We start from the raw sequence: 14,877 nt of genomic DNA on the forward strand, positions 1-14,877 counted from the left end.
CAATACACACATACCACAAGCGGTTATCGATTTTCGTTTGGTCATTCCTGACCGACTCCATACCGGTATCAAGATGGTGATCCCTTTCTGTATTCCTAGACAGGTAGTGTGTAGGACGGAGATCAAATGAAAGCAGTCTGCAAACTGGTCGGCGTAGTAGTGAATTGCACAAAATGGAAAAGTCAAGGTAACTAATCTATATCCAAAGGTTTCTCGTTTATTGTTTTTCATGAATCAAGGTAAAAGATTGGTTCAGTGACGAGTAGACGTTGGTATAAAAGTTCCAAAACAATGGCTCAAATCAAAACGCTGTCAGATTGTCTGTAATGGCAAGACCCTGCATAAGAACTGTAACGGGTGATGATAACTTTTTGGACCATAAAATGTAGAATGCGCAAATGTTCAGTAAAATACCCAAATATAATAACGCTGGTCCAACCACTATATAACGTAGAATTGATTTACATCAAACAAAATGAAAAACATGTTGATGCTATATTGGTAGTTTTACTATTGCTTTGCAAATTTAACACACTATTTATATCTAGGGGCGGATTCAGGCGGGGGCACGACGGGCGTGCGCCCCCTAAAATTTGCAAAGCATGGGTTGTCAGGGGTAGATTTAGGCGGTTTTAGGTTGGAACTTTAATTTCTCACTAATTTTACTACAAAAGATATATACATTGCAATCCTTCTAGAAGAATATTTCAAAAATTTAACCTAAAAAAATTTTCTCTGCGCCCCTTAATCGAAAATCCTGGATCCGCTCCTGATATCCTACTTAAATGTCATCACTAGTGTCAAAGCCAAATTTCATTTGTTCATTTGTCAAATAAATGTTAAGTAAAAAACAATATAGCTTCGAATTATTTTCGGACATAAATTATGTGACGACGTTTCAACAGATTGAACGATAAAATGTATTCCACTAACATTAATTAGAAGGGAACTATTTTAATGGTAATGTACGACATTTTGTATTCATTGTCATTTTGTGTAAAACGTTTTTATTTTATATTGAAGGCCAAACAGACTTCCTGTCATAAACGAGAGGTACCAAACATTAAGGCATTTTATGTACTGATATTTAGTAAAAATGTCCTGAGCTAGTGCAACTGCAGATATACAGTTGCGATCACTTCTAACCTCCTCTTGATCCTGTCAGAATTCGCTGTCATAGAACAGTTCTAAACTGTCAGAAACTGTTCTGACCCGCGACACACCCTGTCAGGGTCTTATATTGAAGGCCAAACAGACTTCCTGTCATAAACGAGAGGTACCAAACATTAAGGCATTTTATGTACTGATATTTAGTAAAAATGTCCTGAGCTAGTGCAACTGCAGATATACAGTTGCGATCACTTCTAACCTCCTCTTGATCCTGTCAGAATTCGCTGTCATAGAACAGTTCTAAACTGTCAGAAACTGTTCTGACCCGCGACACACCCTGTCAGGGTCTGTCAGGACTCTGGACAAGCTCTGTCATAATCTGTAATGGGTCCTGACACCCTCCTGTCAGGAACTGTTCTAGGTAGAACAGATTTGTGGATTAGAAGAGTTCCTGGCAGATTCTGACAGTCATTAGCTCGAGAATACTTCTCTGACTGAATTACATACAGTACATGAACGTGATTCCGAAAAAAGGCGTAGCACCCGAATCCCGATTCGTTCGACGGGAAAGAAGCATTGCTATTGATATTTTTTTACCCGACTTTTATGTATGGCATGCAGTACCAGCACAAATTATTGCTTGCCGTACATGCTACGCCCCTGACTTTAAAGATATTGGACTGAATTCTTTTGGTTGCAGATCTAGACACCGGTATGATACAGAGTAACTGTACAATTTTAAACAGTTTATACAGATATTTAAGGCTTTTATGGAACTTTAAAGTGTTTACACTCATACACTTTGAAAGAATATGACATGTTGAATAATTTTGACTTATGTATATATACATTTTAGAAGAATGTTAACTGAAATACATAAATCGAAATCACCCACATGGTAGTTATGTAAACAACTGGGGACACGTTGTTCAACTATTAAATTATAAGTCCGGAAAAGTCAACCAAATAATAAATAAGAGCTGGGTATTCCACTATTTCAAGTATTTACTCCATTGTTCTAAATATATCGTTTATTATGATGTTATAAAGATGGTACAATATTTTACAAATAACATATGTAACGTTCGATGTTACAAGAGCTGAGCATGATGGTAAGCTTTCTAAAGATATAAAACGTGCAGAGAATATAACACCCCAAAACTCCTCCCACAAATTATAAATAAAACATTAAAAATTCTATCTCTGAACAATGGCTAACTTTTTTAAGTTCAATCGAACCAAAATATTTACTTGTCAAAAGCAATTAATTAAATCAGTGTAATGTTCAACGGGGGATAGTGTCATAAAATGTTATCAAAATAAAACTATAGATCTTTATCCTGTGATGCTGGGATCAATCAACAGATGGTCGTGAGAAAGTCTGTGCATACAACTGTCAACATTAATCTTAACCCTGATCTAGCTAATTACCATTTACTATTTATTGATCCATTATTAACCCAATACATAACATCACCGCCAAAAAAATAAAATTTGTCTACAAATTTTACAATGGGTCTGTAAATATAATGAAACAAAATATTTAGAATTATATACGAGAAGATATTTACAAAATATATACAATGTTATTAAACTACTGAAAAAGAAAAAAAAATAATCATAGTATCAATTACTTAATCTGGTACCCACCAATGAATCATGTGATAAATTATATATAATATGCCATGCTAGCAGAGCTACAAATCTCTTGAAAATTTTCATAAAAATAAAAAATTCAAAATTCACACTGTTTACTCAGGGCTGCAGTGTAGATAAACAAATATCCAATACACACAAGTCTCATAATGTATAATTTATGGCATATAATGCCGGCAAATTATCAATCATGACCATTTCAATATTCAAGCCCCGTGCAGGTCCGGGTGTTAAAAGAATAGGCCTGCAGCAGCGCTAAGCTTGTCGTATAAGGCGACTAAATAGTGCTCAGAAACCTAGCCGGGGGCTAGGCGCTCTGCCCACAGAGCAACTGGGATGTGTGCCCCAGGTGGTGGAATGGGGTACCCCTGGCGTGTTACATGCTGGGGTTGTCAGGCTATAATACGGAAAACCTGACCGCAAACCATAGTGGTGCACCGTGTTGGGAAAGATGCCACGTTCCTCGCACGTTAAAGAACCCTGCTGTGGTATTCGATAGGAGTAGGAACCTTTGCGCTTCGCCACAGGAGGCTAAATTGCCCGACCTTACCCATCCCCCTTTTTCCAGTGGCAATCAAAATTTGTCGACCCTATTATCCTTGTGACCCATCCTTTTTTTTCATTTCATGTTCATTTTATCATATCATCCATTTCATGTTCATTGTCTGAATATAGCTGAAATATTGCTGCTCGGACGTTAAACCCCAACAAACAAACAAACAAAATCAATATTCAAACTTCAAACAATTATGTGTAAAGGATCAACACATTGTTACCATTGCAGTTCATAAAAAAAACATGGGAAAAAAAGTATCCAATTTCAACATAATAAGAAAGTATCCATACTTTCACAATTTGCAACCCCTGGCAAATGCATTCCAAACATCAAACATGCTACACATGTTACATCCCATCGTAAACTTTCCAGGAATTATAACCTTTGCGTTTCTTAAAAAAAACAGGTTAAAAAGATTTGAAATGTTTAAAAAAAATATACCATTTGATAAAATCCAAACAAGACCTTATTTGTCTTGTTAAAACTACAACAAACACATGTATTTCTGTAATATCTAATCTATAACTAAAGATACATAAACAGACTTAGACATAAATGCACGTGTAGCATGCATAACAATCTCCGCCCATCTTTCACACTATTGGTTTATTTTAATACATTACATCTCTCCCTTGTTTTTGAATTAAAACTTTACTATAGCAAAATAATTATTTTTACTCTCAATGTCAATAGCAAGATATTCATCAACCATGAAACTGTAAATATATCATTCCATTTTAACAAAACTATTACTAAACATTTGTTCAAGTCCCAGTGCACTGTCTATTAAGCGGACAAGAAGTCATTAAATCCTCGAGGTTTCTTCTTATCTCTTGGTGGTCGATCATTAACGGAATAGTCGTCCCGATTTTGTATATTTGTAAATTGTCCGTAATACGGTCTGACATGCGAGACGTTTCTATAGAAAGTTTGACCGTTATCTGACCTCACATGGACACTTGTTCATTTGTACACTTTATTTTCAAACTTTGCCGAAAGTTTATCTCCACCTCTCCTTGTAAGAATTACATTTTGTCCTTCAGGAAATATCTGGTAGTTCTTTGCTTTTGTCTTATCGGCATAGTGTTTTTCGGTAGCTTTCTTTTTAGCATCTCGTTCTTTCAGTCTTTTCGGCACATTGTTGTTGATCAAGCAAGGTAATTTGATCTTTACAGTTCTGTTAAACAGTAGAGATTCGGGAGCATATTCAGTCGTTGAATGAGGTGTTGCACGGTACAATAATAGGGCATTGTACAATTCGTCATGCCAGTTTTTTCCTTCAGCTCATGCGGCGCGTATAGTTTTCTTTAAAGTCTTATTGCAATTCTCTACAAGACCATTAGCACGTGGCCAATACGGTGTGAAACGGGTGTGTTCTATACCATTATCATTAAGAAACACTTTAAATTCGTCCGACACAATTTGACTGCAATTATTTCTGCACATAATCCATGGACTGAGAACATTCGGCTCAATTTGTTAATGATTGTAGCACTCGAAATCGATTTGATTATGTCAACCTCTGGAAATCTGGAATAATAATCGATAACTACTAACAGATATTCGTTGTTTGAATACGCTTAAATCAATAGCTAATTTTTCCAAAGGACCGTCAGGTAACTATAACATTGTAACAGTTGGCGGTCGAGGCGGATTTGATACTAACTGGCAATCATTGATTCTACATCGGAGTCAATATGTGGCCACCAAACTTTTTCACGTAGTAACTGCTTTGTTTTAACTACTCCCTGATGCGATTCGTGAGCAAGACTAAGAACGTGTTTTCGCTGATTACTTGGGATCACTATTTTTGCCCCTTTGAGGATTATAGAGTTCTGTACTGTTAGTTCTTTGCGGACAAGACAAAATGGTTTCATCTGTCCTTGTTTAGACCACTTGTTTTTCGCAATACAATTTCGAATTTGTTTCATTGTTTTGTCTCGTGCGGATGCATTTTCAATTTCTTTCAAAGTCATCGCTTTCGGACATACACTGACTGCAATATAATTAACGTAATGTTCTGTTTCATTACTATCATCTCCTACACTGCCTTTCATTGGCGAACGTAACAATATATCAGCTGCATTTAAATATCCTGGTCGGTATTTCGCTGTGAACCTGTGATTTTGTAGGTTTAGAACCCATTTTTGAATGCGTGGCGGCGCTTCATGTGCTGCGGTAAAAATTCGTTCTAAAGGTTTGTGGTCAGTAAATACGGTAAAATCCATTCCATACAAATACACATTGAAACAACGGATTCCCCAATAAACTCCTAAAGCCTAACGCTCTGTTTGTGAATACCTTCTTTCGACCGGGCTTAATGTTCGACTTGCGTAGGCCACTGGCCTTTAGTCACCATCGGTTTGCTTTTGTGTTAAGATCGCTCCTATACCAAAAGGAGACGCATCCACGATGATACTTGTTTCGGCATTTTGGTTGTAGAATTACTTCGGCACTTGTGAGTAATTGTTTTAGTGTTTCAAACGCTGTTTGTTGTTCGGCAGTCCAGTGCCATTCAACTTCTTTTATTGTTAACTTGCGAAGCGGTTCTTCAATTGTTGCGAAATATATTTAGCACAAAAATTAACTTGCTGGTGTCGTTGGCATCTCGAAATTACGCACTGCTTCGATCTTGTTTGAATCAGGTTGGACACCATCCTTTGATAATAAATGTCCCATGAATTTCAATTATGTTTTGTTGAACTCGCATTTGCCTCGGTTCAAGATTAGATTCTTTTCAAGGAGTCGGGTAAGCAATGTACGAAGTGTTTTATCATGTTCTTCTTGGTTTTCCGCATAGATAATTATATCGTCGGCAATATTTTTACAACCTGGTATGTCTTGTATTGTCTGCTCAATAACACGTTGGTGTAACTCGGGTGCGGAATTAATTCCAAACATTAGTCTCTTGTATCTGTACAGGCCTTTGTGACATACGAATGTGGTGATATAATTCTATCTGATGAAAAGATTGGTTTAGATCTCGTCGAGAAAATATCGCAGATCCATTCATTTGTTGCAGAATATCCTCTATATTTGGAATCGGAAAACGTTCTCTCTGAACAGCTACGTTTGCCTGTCGCATGTCTACGCACAGACGGACTTCATTGTTTTTCTTAGGCACTACTACCAAGCCTGAAACCCATGGTGTCGGACCACTGACTTTCTCTATTACGTCGGAATTCCCCAGTTCTTTTATTTTTATTTCTACTTGTTTTCTCATTTTAAACGAATTGTTCGTACTGGCTGAACAACAGGTTTTATTGATTTGTCTATGTGCAATTTCAATTTGAAGTCTTTAAGCTTACCAAGACCTACGAATCTGTCTTCATATGAACTCATTATCGTGTCTGTGTTGAAGTTAGAAAGGTTGTCGACACTATTTAACATTTCGATGTGGAGCAATCCTAAACCAGTAGCAGTTTTATAGCCAATTAACGGCCTTCCATATCCGTTAATTATGTGAAATTCTACAGCATGCTTGTTATCTTTGATAGTCATGCTCAATTTAATATTGCCAAACATTTCTAAAGGTGTTTTGCTATCGTACGGAAATGCATTGACTGCACATTTCTGAACTCGAGATTTTGATACCTTTAACTTCACAAATGTTTTTTCTGTCTATTATGTTGATAGAAGCCCCTGAATCAATGAGAAAATCGACAACTTTACCTTCAATAAAAAACGGAGCGACAGCATTGTTTTTTTTTATACAATGTAAATATTTCCAATTCTTCGTCCTTTATGGCGTGAACATTTTTTGTTGATTTTGTCTTGCACATTTTTGCAAAATGTCCGATTTTTCCACATTTACGACATGTAATATTTCGAGATATTCTGCAATCTCTTCCGTAATGTCCCGTATTTCCACATCTGTAACATTGAGCAGTTGCGTCTGACAATCTTTTCCTGTTATTTTCCGGATACGATTTCGGAGCACCTCGAGGTTTGAATTGCTTCGGTTTTTGTCTTATTTTGTTCATTTCTGGATCTTCTATACACGGGTCGGGTTTGTTGCTATTTTCCATCTTCGGAGTGTGTTACAGCTAATTCAAATGTTCTGCCAAGTCTCTGAACTTTTTCTAAAGTTAGATCTTGCGCTGCTAGTAGCTTCCTTCTTAATTCGGTTGATTTACACCCATCAACAATTTGGTCTCGAATCATATCTTCACGTTGGTCTTGCCCAAAGTCACAAGCGATACAGAGTTTTGAAATTCTCACAATAAAATCATCTATTGTTTCTCTGTCGTGTTGCTTAGCTTTCCTGAACATATGTCTCTCAAACTGTATATGTTTCTTTGGTTCAAAACAATTGTTCAGTGCCGTAACAACTTGATCATATTTAGTTCCCGGATCGGTATATGTTTCGAAAATGTCTTTAGGTAGGCTATAAGTAGTAAGATAGCTCTTTTCTGTTTATCTTTAGATACCCCGGTTGCTTTTACATAATACTCGAACCGTTTTAAACACTGTTCCCAGGATTTCGCAAGATTTGTTTCACCAATAACTTTGAACGGTTCTGGTGCATGCAAGTCCAAATGTCCAGCCATTGTTTTATGTGAAATCGGAATTTAATCCTATCACGTATATATCAGAATTTAATCCTATCACGTATATATCAGAATTTAATCTCATCACGTGTATATCAGAATTTAATCCTATCACGTGTATATCAGAATTTAATCCTATCACGTATATATCAGAACTTAGTCCTATCACGTATATATCAGAATTGAATCTTATCACGTATATATCAGAATTTAATCTTATCACGTATATATCAGAATTTAATCCTATCACGTATATATCAGAATTTAATCTTATCACGTATATATCAAAACTAAATCCTACAACGTATATATCAGAATTTAGTATTATCACGTATATATCAGAATTTAATCTTCACTAAAAGTTCTATCGGAATTTAATTCTCATCCTCTATTTGTTTTTATAAAGAGAATCACCATCCTCGTCGCCAAGGTAATATCTAATCTATACCTACAGATACATAAACATACTAAGACATAAATGCACGTGTAGCATGCAAAACAAACTCCGCCCATCTTTCACACTATTGGCTTATTTTAATACATTACAATATCAAATACAAACTAAAACTATACAACATATAAAGACATTACAAAATAATCTTTGAAGACATAACAAAATGGAACAATTTTTTTGTTCGATAATTCAGAATAAACATTATCTGATAGTAATAAATGTTACTTATATCATTTCATTACAGTTGCTCAAGTTCGAATAAGCCCAAGAACAAAAGATGTTTCGTAGGTTTACACTAAAAATTATATAGGCATCATTGTGGTATACAGCTAGATGAAATCCATTATTCGGGATTCTTCTGTTTATGCAAATTAAGAAGTATTAAAGTACTTAAAATAGTAGGAACCATGACACAGACTCCAACAGTATGTTTCCTGATATTATATTTGGAATTTGCATTGTCAATCTTTCCGAAACAGGTTATTTCCGAAATTTCGAAGATCACGTAAAAGTTAAATCATTTTTGGAAAACACATCCATATTTGTTAGCCTCAGCAAAACATATTTAGAAGACTGCAAAGCATCTTAGGTCCAATAAATTATAAGCATTTCTGGAGTGTTCTGAAAATTCCGCACTAGAAGGGTTTGTTTAATCATGTTGTCCGTGTGGTCTCTGTGGTGTAGATTAAAGAAAACTTTCTGGACCCCATGAATTCATGATTTTAAATTTTCCATGTAAATAACTAGGGATTCTTCAACATGTTAACAACTAGGAATTCTCCACCATGTGAACAACTAGCAATTATCCACCATGTAAACAACTAGGAATTCTCCACCAGGTGAACAACTGGGGACACGGTGTTCAACTATTAAATTATAAGTCCGGTAAAGTCAACCAAATAATAAATAGGAGCTGGGCATTCCACTATTTCAAGTATTTAATCCATTGTTCTAAATATATCGTTTATTATGATGTTATAAAGGTGGTACAATATTTTACAAATAACATAAGTAACGCTCGATGTTACAAGAGCGGAGCATGATGGTAAGCTATCTAAAGATATAAAACGTGCAGAGAATATAACACACCAAAACTCCTCCCACAAATTATAAATAAAACATTAAAAATTCTATCTCTGAACAATGGCTAACTTTCTTACGTTCAATCGAACCAAAATATTTACTTGTCAAAAGCAATTGATTAAATCAGTGAAATGTTAAACGGGGGATAGTGTCATAGAGTAATCAAGGGAACCAAGGTTATAGCGGTAATCAAAAGAATGTAATCCAGGGACAAAGACCAGACATGGAAAACAGACACACACAACAACGAACATAGAGTAACTAAAATCATACATGCAAAGTATCAAAAGCAAATTAGCAACTCGGACTCCACTAAAAACTGGGAGCATGTAAGCGTCTTTTGCTTTTCTAGAAATACCCGCCGAGTTGCTCATAAAAAGTCAAGTCCGGGGTAGACAAAAGAGGAAAGGAAAACTATAAAATGTTATCAAAATAAAACTATGGATCTTTATCTTGTGATGCTTGGATCAATCAACAGATGGTCGTGAGAAAGTCTGTGCATACAACTGTTAACATTAATCTTAATCATCATCTAGCTGATTACCATTTACCATTTACTGACCTATTATTAACCCAATACATAACAGTTATACTACAAAAAAGTAGCATTTTACTAAATAATTTTAGAATCTCATGGAAATCAAAAGTGCTCACACTCATACATTTTGCAAGAATATGACATTTTTTTTTGTCCCGTGCAGGTCCGGGTGTCAAAAGAATAGGCCTGCAGCAGCGCTAAGCTTGTCGTAAAAGGCGACTAAATAGTGCTGAGAAACCTAGCCGGGGGCTAGGCGCTCTGCCCACAGAGCAACTGGGATGTGTGCCCCAATTTTACTTTTCTAAGAGTAATCAATGGAACGAAAATTCTTGCGGAAATCAAAAGAATGTAATCCAGGACAAAGACCAGACATGAAAAACAGACATACACAACAAAGAACATAAAACAACTAAAATCATACATACAAAATACCAAATGTTATTGATCAAATCTATACAAGTGGTCCTTCTTTCAGTAGATAATCAAGTTCTCTTTACATGCTTTATTTGTGCATGGAATTGTCACTGTAACTTATAGACCTACATAATTTCGTGAGTTCTGTATGAAGACCACCTTTGTGAAACATAGAGGAATTTCCGTGTTAGTTTTAAACTCATTGTATCATACTGTAAATAAGTTAACACCCTATGATATTTTCAGGGCTTTTCATGTAAACATACAACATCATTGTGATTTGAGTCTTCTTTAGGTTAAAGTTAATGTGGAACATAACACATTGAACTTGGTGAAAAGTGACATTTGTGGTATGTAGCCTTGATTAAATATGATATAAAACGGTTTCGCTGTTAGAAATGTTTTTTTCCCGAAAAACAATGTTTTAACCTTTAAAGTTGCTAAACAAGTAAAATAGGATAAATGAATTGAATAGAATTGCACCTAAATAAGGAAATATATAGTTGATGTGACAAACATGATAATAATCAGTGTTCAGTTCTCAAATCGTACACTATTACAAAGTCTGACGGTAAACATGTAATAAAAAACGCAAATGATATAAGCATATCACAAATCTATAAAATATACTTGCTGCAAAAGAAACGTGACTTGTGTAGATGTAGTAAAGATCGAGAAGCAAAGGCAGGTTTTGACTGAGTGCTTGAACAGCTTTGAAGACTGCACTTACGACCGTGCATGCTTAGTCGAAATGGAACATTGAAAAAATAAATAATTGTACTTAAACATTCATTTTCGTAGGTTGTGTCAGACTACATTATTAATGTTCTTATCCGTATCCGTAGATATAAAGATCTTTATACCAAAATACTCGACGAGGCATAGCCGAGGAGTGAAGAGATTACAGAAGATTTAAAAAAAATCCACATCTACGTTATTGAACCATGCCATTATTCCAATAATGCCTATTTCACACTCAAAGTGTCAAAATAGGCGAAATATAAGTAACGTTTTCTTGGGCATAATATTGATATTGTTACGAATTTTAGAGCATTGAGTCGCTTTTTAATTTTACCGAAGAGATCTAGCTTTGGTTGAACCATACAGGTACTGAAAATACCGGGTAAAACCCTCATGTTATTACGACCTTGCGTACGCATAGTTACTTGACGTTGCCAACATAATGCAAAATTTAAGTAAGTCCAACGATCATTGACTTCTTGTTACGGCACTTTTTAAAAGAACCACTGTCAAGGAAGAAAGTTCAATAAGGACCCCCTTTTGGCCTCGTAATTTGTGCATTTTAAAAAAAAAGTGATTATAGCTGATTTCAAGGTAGTAGTAGTATAGTAAAATGGTCGCAAACCCTAAATACAAGCTGTTTTTTTACAAGATTAATGACGGTAATATTAATATTTCTACAATTTTAACTGGTATTAAGCAAAGAAATATAGATTTGAAAGATGGATAGATTGTTTGGTGATTGTCGACACACATTTACACCCGTGTATAATTTCAGTGAGATGCATTGTAACTGCACATTACAAGGGCAGGCAAATCTATCAAAAACTTAATTTTTCTAACATTCTTTTGAAAAATTTCTGATCAAATCCAGTGATGCAGAGATAAAATAATTGTCTTTTCAAAGAGAGAAAACATCTTTGAATGAAATTATATTGTCAGATCGGTGGGCTGTTGACATGAATGTTTCAGATTTTTCCCATTTAGTCAGATTCTTGCAAATACGTACACTTAAATAAAATACATTGATAAAACAATTTTCAATTGTACATTTATTCCTCTCGCTATCTCTATCATGGTACATTTCAAATCATGTCCCAATACACAGTCAAATTTTATAAGTGCTAAATTAAGTCCTTGTCTTGGAAGAACACACTTTTTGTATTCCTCGTGTTTTTACCTTAAATTAAAAAAAAATAAAAACAGGGAAAGATCCGTTAATTTTTCGATCGATAAATTAATAGCGTAGAGGATGCATATGTAACCTTGCAAAAGCAATTTTGTGTCCATTCTTTTTAGGGAAATAGTTTTTGTCAAGTATATCCAAATGTTACTCGCATGCTGATTAAGAACATATTATTAACATAATCATTTCTGATTTACGATGAATTAATCATTTAGTTTTAATCAACTGAAATTTTAATATCAATGAAATTCTTGTTACCGGCCCCAGGTTGGAAGAACAGTAAACATTTTTCCAGGAACTCTTTTGACTTCGGTAAGTATCTAAATGTTTTTTTAATAATATAAAGGAAGAATAATCTAGGGAACCAAGATTCTATCGGAAATCAAAAGCGGGACAAAGACCAGAAAATAAAAAAACAGACAAACACAACAAAGTACATAAAGTACTTAAATAATACATACAAAGTAACAAAAGTAAATAAGCAACTTGGACTCCACTGAAAACTGGAAGCATGGACCAGGTGCACCGGTAGGGTAAGCATCCTCTACTTTTCTAGAAACACCCGCCGCCGAGTTACTCATGAAAAGTCAAATCCGGGTGGACGAAAGAGGAGAGGAAAACTATCACACGTTGAACAAATCAGTTATCATGGTGCAGATGAACAATACTTACAATTTACAACAATAAGCTTGTGTTTATATATGTCCCGTTCTTTCCTTTTAGCTTATCCCTATTTTTACAATTTAACGATTATTATAGGTGTAAACATTCAAACTATTGATATAAATTGATTCAGCACATGAGTACTATGATTTTACATTAACTTTATATGTTGTTGGATACTTGTGAAGGGTCAATCGAAAATCTGTAATGCAAATGTATGACAGGTCTACATTAATATATATTAAATGTATATATTTTTTCTCCCATTCTTAGGCTTCATTCACCCCACACGAGCGAGTGATTAAAAGTTTGTAATTTCCCGCCACGTGCCGGGATATTAAAATGTCTCCGACGCTCACCACGCTTACCATGTTTACAGTTGTTATTCATATTGTTGATCAATTAAATACTTGTTGATTTACGAATTTTATTCATATATTTTAAAAGATTAGTTGGTAGTGTATCAACTAATCATAATGGTGGTGATATCGATGACGCAATGACTTGATGACTAGAGGGGAGGTCCTTGATGACGTAGTTGATGTTGGGAGAATTAAGTGTGTGTGTTTAATTTGTTTTTATGGTTTATTCATGGGAGAAACAGATTCTCCCTCATGTATCTCGGGGATTAAAGGATTTTCCCACTCTCGATAGCTCGATAGTTAAATTTTAGATTTTAACTATCTCGAGTGGAGAAATCCTGTATTTCCCTCGAGATTGAAGGAGAATCTATATATGTTTTTATAACAAATAGATCGAGAAAACCCATGAATAAATTTGAGTTGAATGTCGTTTTTTTATTTTTTATTTTATTTTTATAGTGTCTATTAAAGTCATTTTTACTCTAACTTTTTTAATTCTTTTAATGATGGTTAATTAATCGTAACTAACAAACTGCCATGAATTATATTTACTTGTTGGTAATATATAGGAGGTAGACCTAGGGTAAGGGGCACAACTCTTACAAATCACTGGAACGTTTGTATTCAGCATTTTACTTCAATCTCATGTAAGCATCAAAGTAACTTTTACTGATATCATTCCGTTTCAAATGAAAACTTAATAGACTTTAGTGAAACTGAATGTGATACGAACATATCACGAATTTCATGAGTGATGTCCCTTACCCTAGGTCAACCTCCTTAAATCTTTGTTCCTATTTCCTCAACATCAATATATACATCAATAGGAATGCTTTGGATCTTCTGAAACATTATAATTTCTTTTTCGAAATCTGGAAACCTGTTTTTTTTTGTACAACATCGATTAGCTGTAACTGTTCTTTATAAGATATACCTCAACGCCTTTGGGTCATAGAGAAGTAATGTCAATGATAAATGAATTAGTTACCAATCTGTTGACCGTTTTGGACTTTTGGGTAAGAGTTTTCGTTCCTTCGGATAATTTCACATGACCATGAATATTTCAAGGGATTATTCCGTATTTGTTAGTTAAGTATCCCCCCTTGGTGTACCTTCAATTGTGGTCGATAGAAACTTTGAATATATATTCAAGTTTATGAATCCCACTTACAAATCATTGTTATCATTTTGTAGGATTTTTGCCCCAAATGTTCAAATCACAAATATAATATACATATATATACATTTTGTATCAACGCATAGATAATCATTATAAGATGCATTCTAGTTTATATTTAAAGCTTTTAGAATTTCAACATGAAGATAATACTACATTCATTTGTAGCGGATCACTATAAGGGGAGTATCCTCCTTTAAGGGCTTGATAAATAATGCAATGCAGAGGACGCACGTTTGATTTGAAATTTTTAACGCTGTGGTCTCTGATGTAGCATTTATTCATATACCTTTATGTCCCCTTTAACTGATTAGGGTGAAGGGCAATTCCAATTTTTTCAGTGAAGTCTACATTAGATTTGTTTTTCCTAAGGTTGTATGTGTACAA

This window comes from Perna viridis, chromosome 12, assembly GCF_037379345.1.
Source record: "Perna viridis isolate PV_CMFRI_1.1 ecotype Kerala chromosome 12, ASM3737934v1, whole genome shotgun sequence".
Lineage (NCBI taxonomy): Eukaryota > Metazoa > Mollusca > Bivalvia > Mytilida > Mytilidae > Perna > Perna viridis.